Genomic DNA, 15,069 nt, shown 5'->3' with positions numbered 1-15,069 from the left:
CGTCTATATGGAGTGGTTCCCAGTACAGTAATGTCCTGCCCGGCAGTTGTCCACTGTTGATGACCGACACTGTAAGATGGATGAGCCCCGGTGCTCACTCCCAGGGTGTGACACTACCACAGGTGTGGCAGGACCTGCACCACACCCAGGGTGGGACACTACCACTTTACTGTTATGGCTTCCACAACAGGTAAACGGTAGTGATGGAGCACAAGGTCTGGGGTCGAGGCTTCCACAACAGGTAAACGGTAGTGATGGAGCACAAGGTCTGGGGTCGAGGCTTCCACAACAGGTAAACGGTAGTGATGGAGCACAAGGTCTGGGGTCGAGGCTTCCACAACAGGTAAACGGTAGTGATGGAGCACAAGGTCTGGGGTCGAGGCTTCCACAACAGGTAAACGGTAGTGAGGGAGCACAAAGTCTGGGGTCGAGGCTTCCACAACAGGTAAACGGTAGTGACGGAGCACAAGGTCTGGGGTCGAGGCTTCCACAACAGGTAAACGGTAGTGAGGGAGCACAAGGTCTGGGGTCGAGGCTTCCACAACAGGTAAACGGTAGTGACGGAGCACAAGGTCTGGGGTCGAGGCTTCCACAACAGGTAAACGGTAGTGACGGAGCACAAGGTCTGGGGTCGAGGCTTCCACAACAGGTAAACGGGAGCTCCACAACAGGCGGCAAATAACGGTGACTGAGTATTACCTCTCACACTCACCCACTGGCAGACTGTCACAGTTATAACTGGGAGGGCAGCCTGTCACAGTTATAACTGGGAGGGGCAGACTGTCACAGTTATAACTGTGAGGGCTGACTGTCAGTTATAACTGTGAGGGCAGACTGTCACAGTTATAACTGTGAGGGCAGACTGTCACAGTTATAACTGGGAGGGCAGACTGTCACAGTTATAACTGGGAGGACTGACTGTCACAGTTATAACTGGGAGGGCAGACTGTCACAGTTATAACTGGGAGGGCTGACTGTCACAGTTATAACTGGGAGGACTGACTGTCACAGTTATAACTGGGAGGGCTGACTGTCACAGTTATAACTGGGAGGGGCAGCCTGTCACAGTTATAACTGGGAGGGGCTGACTGTCACAGTTATAACTGGGAGGGCAGACTGTCACAGTTATAACTGGGAGGGCTGACTGTCACAGTTATAACTGGGAGGGCTGACTGTCACAGTTATAACTGGGAGGGCTGACTGTCACAGTTACAACTGGGAGGGCAGACTGTCACAGTTATAACTGGGAGGGCAGACTGTCCCAGTTATAACTGGGAGGGACAGACTGTCCCAGTTATAACTGGGAGGGCAGACTGTCACAGTTATAACTGGGAGGGCAGACTGTCACAGTTATAACTGTGAGGGCTGACTGTCACAGTTATAACTGGGAGGGCAGACTGTCACAGTTATAACTGGGAGGGCAGACTGTCACAGTTATAACTGGGAGGGCTGACTGTCACAGTTATAACTGGGAGGGCTGACTGTCACAGTTATAACTGGGAGGGCTGACTGTCACAGTTATAACTGGGAGGGCAGCCTGTCACAGTTATAACTGGGAGGGCAGACTGTCACAGTTATAACTGGGAGGGCTGACTGTCACAGTTATAACTGGGAGGGCAGCCTGTCACAGTTATAACTGGGAGGGCAGCCTGTCACAGTTATAACTGGGAGGGGCAGACTGTCACAGTTATAACTGGGAGGGGCAGACTGTCACAGTTATAACTGGGAGGGGCAGACTGTCACAGTTATAACTGGGAGGGCAGACTGTCACAGTTATAACTGTGAGGGGCTGACTGTCACAGTTATAACTGGGAGGGCTGACTGTCACAGTTATAACTGTGAGGGGCTGACTGTCACAGTTATAACTGGGAGGGCTGACTGTCACAGTTATAACTGGGAGGACTGACTGTCCCACCGTGCTGACCAGTCTGACCTTGTCATTCAAGACCTTCACATACCGCAAACATTTTACCAGCCACAACAACGTCATGGATCAACAACTGGCCGTGGACACTGGCTGATATTCACGAAAATATGAGTTGGTCAGCTGTGACATGATGACATCAGATCAGCTGTTAGTCTACAGTCACACTGGTGCAGCTGATTGACAGCTCGTGTCGCAGTGGGCTTCGTTCACAGTGATTCTCCAGCCACTGTCTGGTCCACTGGGGGGGGGGGTTGTTGTTCACACCCTCCATGTGTACATGAGTGGCCACACCCTCCATGTGTACATGAGTGGCCACACCCTCCATGTGTACATGAGTGGCCACACCCTCCATGTGTACATGAGTGGCCACACCCTCCATGTGTACATGAGTGGCCACACCCTCCATGTGTACATGAGTGGCCACACCCTCCATGTGTACATGAGTGGCCACACCCTCCATGTGTACATGAGTGGCCACACCCTCCATGTGTACATGAGTGGCCACACCCTCCATGTGTACATGAGTGGCCACACCCTCCATGTGTACATGAGTGGCCACACCCTCCATGTGTACATGAGTGGCCACACTCTCCATGTGTACATGGGTGGCCACACCCTCCATGTGTACATGAGTGGCCACACCCTCCATGTGTACATGAGTGGCCACACCCTCCATGTGTACATGAGTGGCCACACCCTCCATGTGTACATGAGTGGCCACACCCTCCATGTGTACATGAGTGGCCACACCCTCCATGTGTACATGAGTGGCCACACCCTCCATGTGTACATGAGTGGCCACACTCTCCATGTGTACATGAGTGGCCACACCCTCCATGTGTACATGAGTGGTCACCCTCCATGTGTACATGAGTGGCCACCCTCCATGTGTACATGAGTGGCCACCCTCCATGTGTACATGAGTGGCCACCCTCCATGTGTTCATGAGTGGCCACACCCTCCATGTGTACATGAGTGGCCACATCCTCCATGTGTACATGAGTGGCCACACCCTCCATGTGTACATGAGTGACCACACCCTCCATGTGTACATGAGTGGCCACACCCTCCATGTGTACATGAGTGGCCACACTCTCCATGTGTACATGAGTGGCCACACCCTCCATGTGTACATGAGTGGCCACACCCTCCATGTGTACATGAGTGGCCACCCTCCATGTGTACATGAGTGGCCACACCCTCCATGTGTTCATGAGTGGCCACACCCTCCATGTGTTCATGAGTGGCCACCCTCCATGTGTACATGAGTGGCCACCCTCCATGTGTACATGAGTGGCCCCACCCTCCATGTGTACATGGGTGGCCACACTCTCCATGTGTACATGAGTGGCCACACCCTCCATGTGTACATGAGTGGCCACACCCTCCATGTGTACATGAGTGGCCACACCCTCCATGTGTACATGAGTGGCCACCCTCCATGTGTACATGAGTGGCCACACCCTCCATGTGTACATGAGTGGCCACACCCTCCATGTGTACATGAGTGGCCACACCCTCCATGTGTACATGAGTGGCCACACCCTCCATGTGTACATGAGTGGCCACACCCTCCATGTGTACATGAGTGGCCACACCCTCCATGTGTTCATGAGTGGCCACACCCTCCATGTGTACATGAGTGGCCACCCTCCATGTGTACATGAGTGGCCACCCTCCATGTGTACATGGGTGGCCCCACCCTCCATGTGTACATGGGTGGCCACCCTCCATGTGTACATGAGTGGCCACACCCTCCATGTGTACATGAGTGGCCACCCTCCATGTGTTCATGAGTGGCCACACCCTCCATGTGTACATGAGTGGCCACACCCTCCATGTGTACATGAGTGGCCACACCCTCCATGTGTACATGAGTGGCCACCCTCCATGTGTACATGAGTGGCCACACCTTCATGTGTACATGAGTGGCCACCCTCCATGTGTTCATGAGTGGCCACACCCTCCATGTGTACATGAGTGGCCACCCTCCATGTGTACATGGGTGGCCACACCCTCTATGTGTACATGAGTGGCCACATCCTCCATGTGTACATGAGTGGCCACACCCTCCATGTGTACATGAGTGACCACACCCTCCATGTGTACATGAGTGGCCACACCCTCCATGTGTACATGAACATCTCCGCAGGCTGCCTGTCCCGTACAACCCTTCACCACTCAAAGGAAATTGGTGTAAAACTTTAACCGGATAGTGAACGCTGAGGCGAGTTTCCAGTGTAAACTTGGACGGAGTTTACCAAGTTGGTCGCTATTTGTTCTTGTCCTCAAGAGCAGGAAATCGATTCCTTGTGGATACGTCAGGTGACGATGGCGGACGGCGTCTCCTGGGGCACTCCTCCCCCTCATTGTCTACAGTGAGAGATGCTTGATACACATACACAGTAGAGGGGCCGCCTACGGTGCTCGGGTGGGAGACGGAGGCTCCATCTACACTACACTCCACAGTCTTCACAGGAACCATGGTGACGCGACACAGTAGGGCAGCAACACCGGGCCCGGGTGGTGTGGCTCTCAGTCACACACAAACAAATTGTTGCTTTGGCCTCTTACTGTGTGTAAGTCGCTGGGAGATACACAAGAAAACCACCAGATAAATAATTACAACAATTTTTCCTTGCACTTCTGCGTGATGTAGTCCATGTCTTGGGTCATCTTTCCCCTGAGCTCTGTTTCCCATGCTATATCTGTTAGGCATTTTCTTATCTCCTCATAGTTTCCCTTTCGGTATGCTAACCTTTTCTTTTCGGTATCCCTCCTAGAGTTCAATAACCCTTCTTCAATCAAGTACTCAAACGCCAGTACACTGTGGTTGCTCATTTCTACAGGGGCATCAAAACCGATTTCTCTTATGTCGGAGTCGTTCAGAGTGAAGACTAGGTCGAGTCTCGCTGGTTCTTCATTGCCTCTCATCCTTTTGGGTTTTTTGACATGCTGGGTTAAAAAGTTTCTAGTCACCACCTCCAATAGATTGGCTCTCCACGTATCCTCGCCTCCATGCGGTTCCTTGTTCTCCCAGTCAATCTATCCGTGATTGAAGTCCCCCATGATGAGCAGGTGGGATCTATTTCTACAGGCAGCAGAGGCTGCCCTCTCAATTATAGTGTTAACTGCCATGTTGTTGTTGTCATACTCTTGACTGGGTCTTCTGTCATTTGGTGGAGGGTTATATATTACTGCTACTACTATTCTTGGTCCTCCCATTATCATGGTGCCTGCTATGTAGTCTCTGAAACCCTCACAGCTCGGTATAGCCATCTCCTTAAAACTGCATTCCTTTCTCATGAGTAGGGCCACTCCGCCTCCTCCCCCTACCTTCCCTCTCTTTCCTTATTACTATGTACTCTTGGGGAAACACGGCATTCGTTATGATTCCAGAGAGTTTTGTTTCAGTGAGTCCGATTACATCTGGGTTCACTTCTTGTGCTCTTTCCCTTAGTTCACTTGCCTTGCTTGTGATCCCATCTATGTTCGAGTACATTACCCTGAAACTGTGTGTGTGTGTGTGTGTGTGTGTGTGTGTGTGTGTGTGTGTGTGTGTGTGTGTGTGTGTGTGTGTGTGTGTGTGTGTGTGTGTGTGTGTGGCTGCAGACGACAAAACTTTCTCATTTTTAGCAAACATTAAAGAACGAGTAAATGATTGTTTTACACACCTGGTCTCTGACCTCCTGACATCAGAGGACCAGCATATGTGGTTTTACACACCTGGTCTCTGACCCCCTGACATCAGAGGACCAGCATATGTGGTTTTACACACCTGGTCTCTAGCCCCTGACATCAGAGGACCAGCAGATGTGGTTTTACACACCTGGTCTCTGACCCCCTGACATCAGAGGACCAGCATATGTGGTTTTACACACCTGGTCTCTAGCCCCTGACATCAGAGGACCAGCAGATGTGGTTTTACACACCTGGTCTCTAGCCCCTGACACCAGAGAATCAGCAGATGTGGTTTTACACACCTGATCTCTAGCCCCTGACATCAGAGAACCAGCATATGTGGTTTTACACACCTGGTCTCTAGCCCCTGACATCAGAGAACCAGCATATGTGGTTTTACACACCTGGTCTCTAGCCCCTGACATCAGAGAACCAGCATATGTGGTTTTACACACCTGGTCTCTAGCCCCCTAACATCAGAGAACCAGCATATGTGGTTTTACACACCTGGTCTCTAGCCCCCTAACATCAGAGAACCAGCATATGTGGTTTTACACACCTGGTCTCTAACCCCCTGACATCAGAGGACCAGCAGATGTGGTTTTACACACCTGGTCTCTAGCCCCTGACATCAGAGAACCAGCATATGTGGTTTTACACACCTGGTCTCTAGCCCCTGACATTAAAGAACCAGCAGATGTGGTTTTACACACCTGGTCTCTAACCCCTGACATTAGAGAACCAGCAGATGTGGTTTTACACACCTGGTCTCTAGCCCCTGACATCAGAGAACCAGCATATGTGGTTTTACACACCTGGTCTCTAAACCCCTGACATCAGAGAACCAGCATATGTGGTTTTACACACCTGGTCTCTAACCCCCTGACATCAGAGAACCAGCATATGTGGTTTTACACACCTGGTCTCTAAACCCCTGACATCAGAGAACCAGCAGATGTGGTTTTCCACACCTGGTCTCTAACCCCTGACATTAGAGAACCAGCAGATGTGGTTTTACACACCTGGTCTCTAGCCCCTGACATTAGAGAACCAGCATATGTGGTTTTACACACCTGGTCTCTAGCCCTGACTCTGGCCCCGTGAGCCCCACTAGGGCTCTCACTCTCCCACCAACCATCTCCAATTTGGGCTCCAACTGCCTCGAAAATCCTCTTCAAAGTTGTTGGGTCGTGAAATCTCTTCTTGTGAGGAGTTGCAGAACACGATTTGCATGCATTTAAAGTAGGAGTTTTAGCCTCGACTAATAAAAGATTAGTTTTGTTTCTTAGGAAGTAGATTCATCCTTCTTGAAGCTGTAGGGGGAGTGAGTGAAGACTTGTTTCTTTATATTACCGTGCACACACACACACACACACACACACACACACACACACACACACACACACACACACACACACGCACACACACACACACACACACACACACACACACACACACACACACGAAATACAAACAGAAATAAACACAAACCAGAAATATGGAAATGGGACAGGAGTCATTGCTGTAAACAACCGATAGCTAGAAAGGCGGGATCCAAGAGTCAATGCTCGATCCTGCAAGCACATATAGGTGAGTACATATAGGTGAGTACACACACACACACACACACACACACACACACACAAGAAAGGAAAGAGGAAAGAGAGAGAAGAGAGAGGAGGAGGTGGTGTAGCTTTGCTACTAAGAAAAGGTTGGAGTTTCGAAGAGATGGTAATTCAGAACTGTGAAGGTTTCAGTGACTACATATCAGGCACCATAGCAACTGGAGGACAGAAAATTATAGTCGTAGTCATATATAACCCCCCACCGAATGACAGAAGACCCAGACAGGAATATGATAGAAACAACTTGGCCACCATCAATATAATAGAGAGAGCAGCTTCTGTGGCTAGCAGGAACGGATCCAGGCTACTAATCATGGGAGACTTCAACCATGGGAAGATAGATTGGGGGAACAGAGACCCACATGGAGGCCCAGACACATGAAGAGCTAAGCTGCTGGATGTGGCAACAAGAAACTTTCTAAGTCAACACGTCAAGGGACCGACAAGAATGAGAGGAGGGGATGAACCAGCCTTGCTTGATCTGATATTTACCCTAAATGAGTCTGATATAAGGAAAGTTAAGTTGGAAGCCCCCTTGGGAATGAGTGACCACAGTGTATTGAGCTTTGAGTACCTGGTTGAGCTAGGAATTATCACCCCCAAAAAAGAACTGGGAACCAAAGGGCTGGCGTACCGAAAGGGAAACTATGAGGAGATGAATAAATTCCTAAGGGATATACATTGGGACACAGAACTCGGAACCAAGTCCGTACAAGACATGATGGACTATGTCACCCAAAAGTGTCAGGAGGCTGTAAGCAGGTTTGTCCCAGCCCGACAGGAAAAAACAGAGAAGCAAAGGAAGAATCCGTGGTATAACAGGGAATGTATGAAAGCAAAGGAGCTGAACAAAAGGGCGTGGAGGAACTTCCGTAATAACAGAACACCAGAAAGTAGAGAGAGATACCAGAGAACCAGGAACGAGTATGTTAGTGTGAGAAGAGCAGCTGAGAAAAGGTATGAAAATGATATAGCTAATAAAGCCAAGACCGAACCAAAGCTACTGCACAGTCACATCAGGAGGAAGACAACAGTGAAGGAACAGGTGATGAAACTTAGGGTGGACGAGGACAGGTACACAGAGAATGACAAAGAGGTGTGTGAAGAACTCAACAAAAGGTTCCAGGAGTGTTACGAACCCGGATCCAGCGTCCGAGCACGGAGCAGTGACGACCGCGCCATCTGTGGGTCAGCTCCCGAAACCCCCACCAAATGGACGACGACACCTGGTGAGGACAAGGTGTACTGGCCACAAGGGCCAGTTTCCAGTCCGGTTCAGCTCACAACACAGCCGCTGCTGACCTCTGGTGAGGTGGTGCTCAGACAACAGCGCCATCTATGGAGTGGATACGTCAGGCGTTTGTGTCTGAGCCTGTAAGTGAGGTGTTTTAGTGTCCCTGTTATTGATGACGTGTCTGCTTACAGAGTCGACCTGGGACTGCTGTGATGGAAGTTGAGTCAGTCTACCCAAGACAGCCGTCCCCATACCTTGTGCTTTGCTGTAGCAGCTGTGAGTCGCCTCCCGGAAGAACACTGTGGTGTTACCCTGCCAGTGGAGTGGCAGTAGAAGGATTACCCGGGACCGACTGCTGGAGACAATTATCCACTGGGGTATTGAGGACAGGAGAGTGATTTGTGGTATCACACGAGGCTCCTGACTAGGGCGCTACCCTAGTATCGCTCGTGGAGTGGCCTGACCAGCGCTGCTGATCCGGAACCTGCCAGCAGACCTGCTGGACTTGTGGTTGACGGCCTCCACGGCGGTGCCCCCAGTGGACCTGTGTTTTGGCTGACCTGTGGCCAGGGTAGACTCAGCTTCTCAAAGGATTCGTTGTGAGGCCACGAAAGCACCGAGGACTTAGCACCAAGAGCTTGGATCCAGAGTCTTCAGGAGAAGACGATTGTGTACAGTGTTAATACCCTTCCCCCTGTGTAATCTTATATTATTTATTTGGTGATGGTTTAATAATTATAATCTTAAGTTCTTGCCTTTATTTCCCTTCCCCTTTAAGTTACTTGCGTCACGGATCACATCCCTTGATAGCCACTACTGGCTTGGGGCCGGATACAACTTCCTCTAACAACATCAGAGTAAGAACCCCGTTGCGTCCCGAGAGGGCCGTAACAAGGAGGTCTTTACAATAGAACAAGGAGAGGTCACGGCGCTAGGAGAGGTGGCAGCAAATCAGGTGACCTTGGATAGGTTCGAAATTACAAGAGATGAGGTCAAGAGGCACCTATTGGAGCTGGATGTGAGAAAAGCTGTTGGGCCGGACAGAATCTCACCATGGGTATTGAAAGAGTGTGCAGAGGCACTTTGCTTGCCACTCTCCATAGTGTATAGTAGGTCACTGGAAACGGGGGACCTACCAGAAATATGGAAGACGGCTAATGTAGTACCAATATACAAAAAGGGTGACAGACAAGAGGCACTGAACTACAGGCCAGTATCCTTGACTTGTATACCATGCAAGGTGATGGAGAAGATTGTGAGAAAAAACCTAGTAACACATCTGGAGAGAAGGGACTTCGTGACAACCCATCAACATGGGTTCAGGGAGGGTAAATTTTGCCTTACAGGCTTAATAGAATTCTACGATCAGGTGACAAAGATTAAGCAAGAAAGAGAAGGATAGGCGGATTGCATTTTTTTGGACTGTCGGAAAGCCTTTGACACAGTACCCCATAAAAGGTTGATGCATAAGCTGGAGAAACAGGCAGGAGTAACTGGTAGGGCGCTCCAGTGGATAAGGGAGTACCTAAACAATAGGAAGCAAAGAGTTACAGTGAGGGGTGAGACCTCAGAATGGCGTGAAGTCACCAGTGGAGTCCCACAGGGCTCTGTACTCGGTCCTATCCTGTTTTTGATATACGTATATGATCTACCAGAGAGTATAGACTCATTCCTCTCAATATTTGCTGATGACGCCAAAATTATGAGAAGGATTAAGACAGAGGAGGACAGCTTGAGGCTTCAAGAATACCTGGACAACCTGCAGGAATGGTCGAACAAATGGTTGTTAGAGTTTAACCCAAGCAAATGTAATGTAATGAAGATAGGGGTAGGAAGCAGGAGACCAGATACAAGGTATCATTTGGGAGATGAAATACTTCAGGAGTCAGAGAGAGAGAAAGACCTGGGGGTTGATATCACGCCAGACCTGTCCCCTGAAGCTCATATCAAGAGGATAACATCAGCGGCATATGCCAGGTTGGCTAACATAAGAACGGCCATTAGAAACTTGTGTAAGCAGTCTTTCAGAACATTATATACCACATATGTCAGACCAATCCTGGAGTATGCGGTTCCAGCATGGAGTCCATATCTAGTCAAGCATAAGACTAAACTGGAAAAAGTTCAAAGGTTTGCCACCAGACTAGTACCCGAGCTGAGAGGTATGAGCTACGAGAGACTACGGGAATTAAACCTCACTTCGCTGGAAGACAGAAGAGTTAGGGGGGGGGGGACATGATTACCACATTCAAGATTCTGAAGGGAATTGATAGGGTAGATAAAGACAGGCTATTTAACACAAGGGGAACACGCACAAGGGGACACAGGTGGAAGCTGAGTGCCCAAATGAGCCACAGAGATATTGGAAAGAACTTTTTTAGTGTCAGAGTGGTTGACAAATGGAATGCATTAGGCAGTAATGTGGTGGAGGCTGACTCCATACACAGTTTCAAGTGTAGATATGATAGAGCCCAATAGGCTCAGGAACCTGTACACCAGTTGATTGACGGTTGAGAGGTGGGACCAAAGAGCCAGAGCTCAACCCCCGCAAGCACAACTAGGTGAGTACACACACATACACCCACCCACACACGCACACGCCCACACACACACACACACACACACACACACCCACACACACACCCACACACACACCCACCCACACACACACACACATGGAGGGCTAACTCCACTCATACCTTTACCAGGAGGTATAAAAGGTAAACAGGCCCGGAGGAGTAATTAGCATTAGACAACCAACGGGTAAAAAAGCGGGTCCAAGAGCTGGAGCTCGATCCTGCAAACACAAATAGGCGAGTACATACACGTCGCCTGCCTTAGAAGCGTCACCCCGGTGTTCAACAGTGTGTGGAGGCCAAGAGTACCGTCACCCCGGTGTTCAACAATGTCTGGAGGCCAAGAGTACCGTCACCCCGGTGTTCAACAATGTCTGGAGGCCAAGAGTAGCGTCACCCCGGTGTTCAACAATGTCTGGAGGCCAAGAGTAGCGTCACCCCGGTGTTCAACAATGTCTGGAGGCCAAGAGTAGCGTCACCCCGGTGTTCAACAATGTCTGGAGGCCAAGAGTAGCGTCACCCCGGTGTTCAACAATGTCTGGAGGCCAAGAGTAGCGTCACCCCGGTGTTCAACAGTGTGTGGAGGCCAAGAGTAGCGTCACCCCGGTGTTCAACAGTGTCTGGAGGCCAAGAGTAGCGTCACCCCGGTGTTCAACAGTGTGTGGAGGCCAAGAGTAGCGTCACCCCGGTGTTCAACAATGTCTGGAGGCCAAGAGTAGCGTCACCCCGGTGTTCAACAGTGTGTGGAGGCCAAGAGTAGCGTCACCCCGATGTTCAACAATGTCTGGAGGCCAAGAGTAGCGTCACCCCGGTGTTCAACAATGTCTGGAGGCCAAGAGTAGCGTCACCCCTGTGTTCAACAATGTCTGGAGGCCAAGAGTAGCGTCACCCCGGTGTTCAACAATGTCTGGAGGCCAAGAGTAGCGTCACCCCGGTGTTCAACAATGTCTGGAGGCCAAGAGTAGCGTCATCCCGGTGTTCAACAGTGTCTGGAGGCCAAGAGTAGCGTCACCCCGGTGTTCAACAATGTCTGGAGGCCAAGAGTAGCGTCACCCCGATGTTCAACAGTGTCTGGAGGCCAAGAGTAGCGTCACCCCGGTGTTCAACAATGTCTGGAGGCCAAGAGTAGCGTCACTCCGGTGTTCAACAGTGTCTGGAGGCCAAGAGTACCGTCACTCCGGTGTTCAACAGTGTCTGGAGGCCAAGAGTAGCGTCACCCCGGTGTTCAACAATGTCTGGAGGCCAAGAGTAACGTCACCCCGGTGTTCAACAGTGTCTGGAGGCCAAGAGTAACGTCACCCCGGTGTTCAACAGTGTCTGGAGGCCAAGAGTAGCGTCACCCCGGTGTTGAACAGTGTCTGGAGGCCAAGAGTAGCGTCACCCCGGTGTTCAAGAGTGTCTGGAGGCCAAGAGTAACGTCACCCCGGTGTTCAACAATGTCTGGAGGCCAAGAGCAGCGTCACCCCGGTGTTCAACAGTGTCTGGAGGCCAAGAGTAACGTCACCCCGGTGTTCAACAATGTCTGGAGGCCAAGAGCAGCGTCACCCCGGTGTTCAACAGTGTCTGGAGGCCAAGAGTAACGTCACCCCGGTGTTCAACAATGTCTGGAGGCCAAGAGCAGCGTCACCCCGGTGTTCAACAATGTCTGGAGGCCAAGAGTAGCGTCACCCCGGTGTTCAACAATGTCTGGAGGCCAAGAGTAGCGTCACCCCGGTGTTCAACAGTGTCTGGAGGCCAAGAGTAGCGTCACCCCGGTGTTCAACAGTGTCTGGAGGCCAAGAGTAGCGTCACCCCGGTGATCAACAATGTCTGGAGGCCAAGAGTAGCGTCACCCCGGTGATCAACAATGTCTGGAGGCCAAGAGTAGCGTCACCCCGGTGATCAACAATGTCTGGAGGCCAAGAGTAGCGTCACCCCGGTGTTCAACAATGTCTGGAGGCCAAGAGTAGCGTCACCCCGGTGTTCAACAGTGTTTGGAGGCCAAGAGTAGCGTCACCCCGGTGTTCAACAGTGTCTGGAGGCCAAGAGTAACGTCACCCCGGTGTTCAACAGTGTCTGGAGGCCAAGAGTAGCGTCACCCCGGTGTTCAACAGTGTCTGGAGGCCAAGAGTAGCGTCACCCCGGTGTTCAACAGTGTCTGGAGGCCAAGAGTAGCGTCACCCCGGTGATCAACAATGTCTGGAGGCCAAGAGTAGCGTCACCCCGGTGTTCAACAGTGTCTGGAGGCCAAGAGTAGCGTCACCCCGGTGATCAACAGTGTCTGGAGGCCAAGAGTAGCGTCACCCCGGTGATCAACAATGTCTGGAGGCCAAGAGTAGCGTCACCCCGGTGTTCAAGAGTGTCTGGAGGCCAAGAGTAACGTCACCCCGGTGTTCAAGAGTGTCTGGAGGCCAAGAGTAGCGTCACCCCGGTGTTCAACAATGTCTGGAGGTGAATGAAAGAGTCTCAAGAGCATATAATCGTCAGCCCGTCCTCTAAAAATTGGGAGGTAAATGTAACAGGACCATAAGTGCAATTATGTACTATGTATGACAGTCCGGAATTGTACTTATTTACACGTAGTATTAAACCGTACTCTCAAATATATTGTGAATATTTGAGTTTACCTGAAAAGCTGAATAGAAAACCATGACCTAACCTAACCGTCTAAGTTTTTGAAAATAAGCATTTTATTGCTTCCTAATTACAATTAGTACTTAACTCTATACCTATATTGATATTACAGTTTTATAAAATAAGTAAAACAAAACCAAAATATTTAAATAAATTGTAAAATAACTCAAGATATTTTCAAATTTTGTGTAAAATTTCTATTGTTTAATAAAACTGACAAAGAAATTCCTATTATTTAAAACTTGTGTACAGCTAATAGCCCCAACCAAGCAGCCACTCATGGAGCCAGCCGCCGGCACCTCCAGCCACTCCAACCAACCACTGTACGGCACCGTTCAAGCGTTAACATCAGCTGCCAGTATGATAGCTGGCAATAGCCCCCAAGAATATGTAAGAATATTAAATATTCTCTACAAAGCCAATGGTCTTCCATCTTTCACCGTTCCTGATGAAGTTTACACCAACACCACTTACCCTCGAGTTCTCAAGATCCAGATCCGGTCCCTGACGTCTCTGTGAACGCTGCCGGGCTCACGGATCTACTGTCAACAGCCAGCCCGTCCTCCAAACAAAGATCCAAAAGTGATTCCATGCACCCGCCAAACCCCCTGTTTATGAATGAAAAGCGGTTTACACACGACTCACAACTGCTGACGTTCGAACATATCCGGAACAAGTGCTTCACTGACGAATTTTGTTCGAATCACAACGCTATAAATGCTTCACCCACGTACTACAAATACAAATAATCGCCAACAGAACCTAAACACCTAACCTAACCTATGCCTATATATACACAATATGCTAATATATTATAATATTAATTTATACTTGAGAAAATTCCCGTTTTGAATGAACAGCATATTAAGATTTATGAATGTGTCTGTGGGGTCGACCGCTGGGTGTAATGGACTTGAGTCGAGGACGGGTTGCAACAGCTGCAACGCCTGCTGCTCCTCCTGCAATATTATCACAAGCCACCCAGACGCCTCCTCCATGGACAACTGCCACAGCTGCACCTCTCGTGTGAGAACCCTCTCAACGATCTACATCAGCTGCAGGTCCCATGAAGCCTCAACAAGCAAGAACTCATCCCTCAAGATCCACCGACTCTGCTTCTGAGTCACCCGAGTCATCGGATGAGGACGTCTCGGTGGGAACACCTCCACGGAGCACCCCTACACCACCGAAGGTTCCCTGCAGGACCTCCAGCGACAGCCTCACCATGTTAACGCGTCGCAAGACCAACAGACCGGCCAAGGGGCCTGGGGAAGAAGAAGAACACCGACGATCTCCGGGTAAATCAAGTAAACAGTAGAACAGCGACGTAATGCTGTGAAGAACACAGCGACGAGGAGCCCGGCCTCCTGCCGGACACATCAGCGAGCAGCCTTGAGAACTCCACCTTACCAC

The 15,069-nt window shown here is 50.2% G+C and overlaps 1 protein-coding gene across 1 annotated transcript in view; it reads right to left on the bottom strand.

Moving 5' to 3' along the window:
* The window catches only part of LOC138349781 (breast cancer type 2 susceptibility protein-like), a 74,376-nt gene extending 60,197 nt beyond the window's left edge, over positions 1 to 14,179 (bottom strand). The window contains exon 1 of the mRNA XM_069306529.1: positions 14,131 to 14,179. The gene's annotated coding sequence lies outside the window, so the exon portion shown is untranslated. The remainder of the gene's footprint in view (positions 1 to 14,130) is intronic.
* Between the last annotated feature and the right edge of the window lie 890 nt (positions 14,180 to 15,069).

The sequence above is a fragment of the Procambarus clarkii genome, chromosome 58 (assembly GCF_040958095.1).
Source record: "Procambarus clarkii isolate CNS0578487 chromosome 58, FALCON_Pclarkii_2.0, whole genome shotgun sequence".
Taxonomy (NCBI): domain Eukaryota; kingdom Metazoa; phylum Arthropoda; class Malacostraca; order Decapoda; family Cambaridae; genus Procambarus; species Procambarus clarkii.
This window is presented reverse-complemented; position numbering and strand designations above follow the sequence as displayed.